The sequence below is a fragment of the Silene latifolia genome, unplaced genomic scaffold, assembly GCF_048544455.1.
Source record: "Silene latifolia isolate original U9 population unplaced genomic scaffold, ASM4854445v1 scaffold_672, whole genome shotgun sequence".
NCBI lineage: Eukaryota > Viridiplantae > Streptophyta > Magnoliopsida > Caryophyllales > Caryophyllaceae > Silene > Silene latifolia.
In genome coordinates, this window is record NW_027413582.1 from 1 (window position 1) to 6,617 (window position 6,617).

Genomic DNA, 6,617 nt, shown 5'->3' on the forward strand with positions numbered 1-6,617 from the left:
AGTTGATCACAATTCATTTTTATCCTCGATCTTCATTATTAGGAGATCAATAACACTAAATCCTACTATTTAAATTTCTTTTACAACAAGTTTGATATACAAGCAGGGTAAGCAAACAAAAGAAAACTTACGACTCAAAAAGTATGTGCTGATTAAGCTCATGGAGTCAACCAATACCAATATACAAGTATCATAGTTAAAAGTTGGTCGACAATAGACTTGATAAATAAAATGCACCGGTCATGATTCAAAAGTTATAAACGTAATAGAATACAAATTCCACAAAAAAAAATTGCGTCTATATATGTTAGCCTAAGATTAACCAAATCCTTACTCTTTAAAAAGAGAGGAGTTGCGGTACTGTAGCAATGAATAGTATGTGTGCAATGTACATCGTCGATCTCTTGCCTTCAATCTCATCCGTCCATTCCAACTTAACCTATCTTTCAATCTTTCATTGCTTTTGCATGCTGCCATTTCATCTTCCTCCTCACTCTCTAACTCACTCCACGGCTTCAACACTTTACCTTGCTTTCTTTTGCTCCATTCTTCTAATTTTCATCCGTCTCTTGCTTTTCGGCCGCGATCCAGTTCCTTAATCAAGACCAAGGTATTAAATTCTGATCTTAAATCCTATTATTTGTTGATTTTTCAAACTAATCGGGTTACTTTCTCGTTTTAACTTATTGTTAAGTGGTAAACATCTTGCTGATAGTGCGCTGAAAATCCTGTATGCGTAGTTTTTATTGGAGCTTAGGATTTGTTTGACACGATTTGGAATGGAGTTGGGTTGATGTCTGTGATCGATGACTTCGGCGTACAGTTGTTTATAGTGTTGCTGCTGCTACTTTTCTGTTTGTTTGTGGTTATTAAAGGAGTATTATTAATGTTATTGTTGCTGTTGCTATGATTTTTATTTTTATTTTTATTTTTAGATTATTAGGGTTGTTATTTTTGGTTCTTATTGTTTCCCGGCTTGTTTGTTGATATTACTTTAGTTGTTCTTATTGTCGTGAGCAAAACATTCGGTTTTGGGGTTTTTTGTGCTCCTGTTTGTGTTTGACTGTACTTTCTTTAGTAGTAGTGATGGTGTGTGCGATCATTTGTTTGTTGTGTTGGCCCTTTTGGGGGTGTTGATAGGGGTGGCCTGTCATTTGTCTGTGTTGCTTGAGCAAACGAGTTTTTAATAAGTTCATAGCCGTAGTTTTTTCAGTGTCCTTGGCTGATTTGGAGGTTTAGCCTTCGGTTTGCCCGACATGGTCATATAGATTGCATATTGGAGCATGTGTTTTACATTGTTGTGTTCTCGTTGGTAGTTGTCCCTTGGGATAGTTGTTACGGCTCACCAATTAAGATTTCGCCATATGGTCATTTAATTTTAAAATGATGCGCTGTCTAGTTGTCCTAATCTGTTTTGTACTTTTAGGTACTCGTGGTGCCTAAGCGTTTGGCACCGATAGACCTGTATGGATTCGTCTCCCTGACTATTTGTGTTGGGCCTTTGATGTATGTGATCTTTTAGTTTGCTTTGAAATTACTTTTGCCTTTGCTTTCTCAAAATACGTTGGCAGCTCTTATCACATGTTCAGGGGCTCATGGTGTCTAGGATCTGCCCGCCTACTGACCCTTGGTGTGTTTGCCTGTTTGGCTGTCTGCCCTGGATTGTTGATGTATGCAATCCTGAGTTTGCTTACCCTTGCTCTTGTCTACACTGCCTCAGAGTACATTTATAGCTGCTTACTATTGCTGGACTATCGAGGCTGGGGATTCTTCGTCCGGGCTGGGTCCTCACGGTAGTATTATGCTGATCCTGCCACTGTAACATTTTATTTACTTTTGTTGTTCCATATTAGAGGACTTTTTTTTTGCTGCGATGGTATTAATGACTACTACGTGTCCTAGGTTTTACTGTATCGTTTACAACATATTTTGATCCTGGCCTTAACGCAACTAGAGATGACCAAACTGTTTTTTTGCCCAAGTGCCCGCTCTGCTCGGGTGTGATGTGAGTACAGTCTGGCAGCTGCTTATGGCCATGCGCCACCACATAGATTTATCTAATGTTTTACTGTTACAGCTTCAGTGGTACTCATTTTAGGGCACCTGATCGTTGTAGCCAGAGTGGGCTGCCTAGCAACATCAAAGCCGCCCTATCACAGAGGTTCTGCTATAAATAGCTAACCTTGATTGATTTTCACTTTTTAGCGAGTTGGTTGTTTTTGTTTTTCCTGTTTCTGTCAGGGAACTTTCGATTTATGTACAACTACACCATTGGCATTCAAATTCCCTTCAGTTTGCTTAGCTATGTTCATGATCCATTAATTTTATTATTTGACAGGCTGGTGTTTTTTGGTTCGTTGTTGCTGGCGGTACGACATGCTACTGAGGTCTGGCGGCTTATGGGATGTGCCATGGCTTTATTTTCAGGAACAAGCTTATTATATGAGTGCTTTGCGCCGTACTTTGTAATTACTTCTCCTTTTTTAACTACTGCTGTTTTTTTGGGGTTATAGCAATTATGATAATGATGTCGACTGAAATAGGTCTATGCTTAACTTTTTGGAGTTTTCGTTGATCGAGTCTTTAGTGTTTGTTTGAGGTTTTTCCTTTCAGGGTCGAGTTGGGGTTTTATGAGATTTTATGTTTAATTGAAGTTTGTTATATCTCAAGGCTGGTCATGAATTTAGGTCGCGAAACAAGAACTGCTGAATTACCTAGATTTTTGAGGAGTTCAAACCTAATTTAAATGTGGAGTTTTAGTTTTGATGGTTGTTTAGAGACGGAATTTTTAACACTTCCGAATGAATTTTTGAGATCATATACAGAGGTATCATTTGACCTTTTTATTTCCTTGTTCTTCATTGTACCAAACTTTATACATGGAACTATTGTAACTGGCAGAGATTATGATGAATAGGAGAAATATGGTGAGCGTCTGATGTTTTCCGACTGACTCATTTTGCTTATTTATTTTCATCATCGTTTGCCTTTTTTGGATGAATCCTTATATGTGGGGTTTTTTAATGCAGTTGCAGTAATTGTTGGGGACGAAGAACATCAAGCTTTAGTTCAGCCTTCAATGCAGATTAGGTATTTCTCTCTTCGGTATTTTAGGTGTACTGCTTGCTGGTATATTAGTTCACCCACAAATTAAAACTAGCTAAAGCTAGCTGCACTTTGATCGGTTCATTGTTGGTGGTTGTGATAGGCAGTTATTCTATGCTCGTTGGTGTCAGTCGTTGTTGGCCGTAGTTCAGGGTGGTTATGGCGTGACTGGTGACGGTATTGGTACGTGGATGTCACCTTTAAATGTTGTTGGATATCTTTCGTTATTCCATAAATACAATCACAAATCTTGTTTATTCCATACAAATGCAAATAATCGCATGAAAATATCCCCTTGTGCCTCAGATCTGGTTGTTTCGAAGTTAACCCTAATTCTGATTTGCTTCAGCTATGTCGAAAGTCAGTAGCTTTCATATCATTAAAACTCTCTTAACCACTCGTCTTGCCTAGCATACCCACAGACTCCATAGATAATCCTTTCAGTATCTCCTTAAAATTCCTTGCGACATTCTCTCATCTTATTTACCTTTAATTAATTTTATCTGTTTTTTTTTAATTTTGAGATAAGACCTGTGCTTCATCATTGTAGGTACGGATCTACCCTCGCTCATAAATGTGTTGGTTACTCGGTTTAGCAAGGGAACCAGTGGGAGATTTTCTGTTAGGTATCTTTATTTTTTTTCCTTTCTCTTTTTTTTTTAAAAAAAAAATTAGTATGACTACTGGTTGATTTGTTAATTTGTTTGATCAATTAGATTGTCCATAGTTTATGATGTTTGAGCTGTTTTCAGTTTGGGATTATCCATAGTTATTTGATTTACTTGTTTTTGATTGATTGTTGGATCTAATTCTATGGTTAGGTGTTGTCTATCGTATTAAATATAGATTATGATTAGACCCTCACATATAAGAAATTAGTGAGCAAATAGATGAGGGACTTCTTGTGTTCTTGATGGAGGTGGGAAGTTTGAGTATACTGAAACTTGGCGATATTTGAGTAGATGTCAGTGGATGAAGTTGTTCCGTATTGTTTGTTGTAAGTACTGGCTCGACTATTGCCCGATTTTGTGAATTGACATGGTAGGAATATTAGAATAGGTCTTAAGGTACTTAATTCTCTGTCTAATAGAATTGCACGGTAAATATCTTTCTGGTGTAGATGGATGTGGCCTTGTGCAACCTTTATGTAAAATAAATAAATACAATCACTATTGAGAGTGGAATTAGTGTTCAATAGCCAAACATATTCAGTTCTTTTTTATTTTTAGATTGTTGAGCATTCAGGGATTTTCACGACTAACAGTTACCTGTGACTGATTCTAAGGGTCTGAGTAGTCTAAGTACTACTGCGATGTGGGCATGTGGCTAAAGTGAGAGTTCCATACTTTAGTGGACAAACCTCCAGAGGAGGCAGTATGATAAAAGAGTGTTCTGTTGAAATTCACGGATGTTTTGCTTACGCAAATATAGTTCTATTAATTTGACTCATGACAGTTCAGCTGTTTTGCTCTTTTGTCATCCATTTGTTTACATATTTCGTCACAGTACTTTGTTTATGTTTCCTATGTAGGCAACTTTTTTTTGCGTTAGAAGGACTACTTTACAATCATCTTTTCTTTTCTTGAGCTGTACCCAAGTGACTGGTGGACCGTTTTGTCTTCGGACCAAAAGCATATGTAAAAACTTTGAGAATTATGTACATAACTCGGGGTTGAATAGTATTTTAAACTAATCCTTATATAGGTCAGGGCCTTTCATAGTGCCCAAGAAGAGGCAAATGTGGGGTATTATGCTGGTTTTTTGGGTGAGTACAATCCTTTCTCATCTATCTTTTACAAAGGGATTTGGACTGATCATTGGGCCAGCACTTGGAAGTTCACTTGCTTAGATGAGCTTTCTCGACCCAGTTTCACGTTTTTCATGGATCTAATTAAATCCAGTATTGTGCTTCTTGTAGGTGTTTTTCTAGACTTCTTGTTCTATGGTCAGATTCTCGACCAGGCTCTTGTTTATATAGTAGTGTAAGATGAAATACTCCAGATGATTAGTTGATTACTTTTGGGGTTTAAGTGTTTTTGCTTGCATTTTAGTTTTGTAGGCTCGAGACTTAGGGAACAGAAAAGGTTGCTTTCTTGGGGGTAGAGGGAGACAAAAACAGCCTTGGTTGAGAGTGATAAAACATGATATGAGATTTCTTGGGCTTGAAGAGGGTATGGTGACGAAGAGGGCACAGTGGAGTGAAATGATAAGTGTGGATTTTTAGTATATGCTCTTATTTGAAATATTTAGTGTTTTGATTTTAATTTTTTAAAAAATCATTTCTTTTCGGATTTATTGCCCGTTTTACAAAAAAGCTTACTTATACAATAATACTTGGTATACTTTGAAGGTATTCCGTAACATTGATTTTTATTTCGATTTTCCAAAACATCGTTTTAATTTTCCATCTTAGTTTTCAATTCCAGCTTTTATAAAAGAAATCTGAGCTTTGATTTTCAACCTATAAGTTTAACTTGACTTTTTTAGCTTTTCTCTTTTTATTCTATATCCCCGCATTTTATGGCTCTAAAAGGTGATTCATGTCAGGCGAGGCTCAGATCATGATGATGTATTTTAGTTTTATAGGCACATGCATTAAGTGGGACAAATAACCATTCTCTTTACATAATTTTAATAGTTTTGCCAATTTAGTTAGTGTGACTAAACGACAAGGTTCTCAAGGTAGTGTGATTGGTTTGGATATTGGTTGCCCTATTGCAACTAAAGTGTAAAAACATATATTCATGGTGGTCGTATAGCCATATTGATTTAAGTGAGTGATAAATGAGACGTGTTTAAGAAGTTTGATGCATTGTTGCTTGTTAGGCGGCTAAGTCTGGTTGGAGTTGATGGAGTCGCAGGTTATGGAACCTTAGGGTTGAATTTTTAATGAGATTAGCTTGTCGTACCAGTCAGTATTAACATTAGTTTTGCCTATTTATTTGGTTGGCCTATGACACTGTTTATTGTTATTTGAGACATTTAATATTTGTGGTTTTATGAGATTAAGGATGCTGACCTAGAGTTTTAATGAGTATTTGATTTAGTTCTGAGGCGATCGTACATGTAAGAGAGATTAAGGATGCCAAAGAAACCATATATTAGCTAGGTTGAATAATGCACTCAGATCTATCAAGAAGAGGTTGATATTATTTTTATATGTTTGCTTTTAGGGAACTATTTGCAATTAGTTTAACATTGGCTAGAGTTCTATTAGTTTTAGAAAACAGTTGTAGAAATCAGCTAATCTCCTTTAGGAAAAGTTTCCGAAAACATCTGTTTTGGCTAGACTGAGTTTGCGATTGAGGTTGTTTTAATTAGTTTAATATTAGCTAGAGTTGTATTAGTTTTAGAAAACAACAGCTATATCACGTTCATTCAACAGCAGTGTCGATATACGATCATTAGAAATGTTAGTGAAAGAACATTAAATGACCTACAAATTGCCTTCTTGTATCAAGTAAACTGTACAATGATTCTCTTAGTTATAGCAAGGCTCAGAAAGTACATAG

At 36.5% G+C, this 6,617-nt stretch overlaps 2 long non-coding RNA genes across 3 annotated transcripts; both read left to right on the forward strand.

Annotated features, from left to right (window-relative positions):
* The first annotated feature begins 518 nt into the window (after nucleotides 1-518).
* LOC141639979 (uncharacterized) lies at nucleotides 519-2,465 on the forward strand. Its single transcript, XR_012542784.1, has 2 exons — nucleotides 519-610; nucleotides 1,427-2,465. It is a non-coding gene; the product is annotated as an uncharacterized LOC141639979 (long non-coding RNA).
* Nucleotides 2,466-2,870: 405 nt separating this feature from the next.
* Nucleotides 2,871-4,870, forward strand: LOC141639980 (uncharacterized). 2 transcript variants are annotated; one of them, XR_012542786.1, is made up of 4 exons: nucleotides 2,871-2,927; nucleotides 3,030-3,288; nucleotides 3,656-3,731; nucleotides 4,810-4,870. It is a non-coding gene; the product is annotated as an uncharacterized LOC141639980 (long non-coding RNA). The 2 variants fall into 2 exon arrangements; XR_012542785.1 differs by having other exon boundaries at nucleotides 2,877-3,288.
* Nucleotides 4,871-6,617: the final 1,747 nt, after the last annotated feature.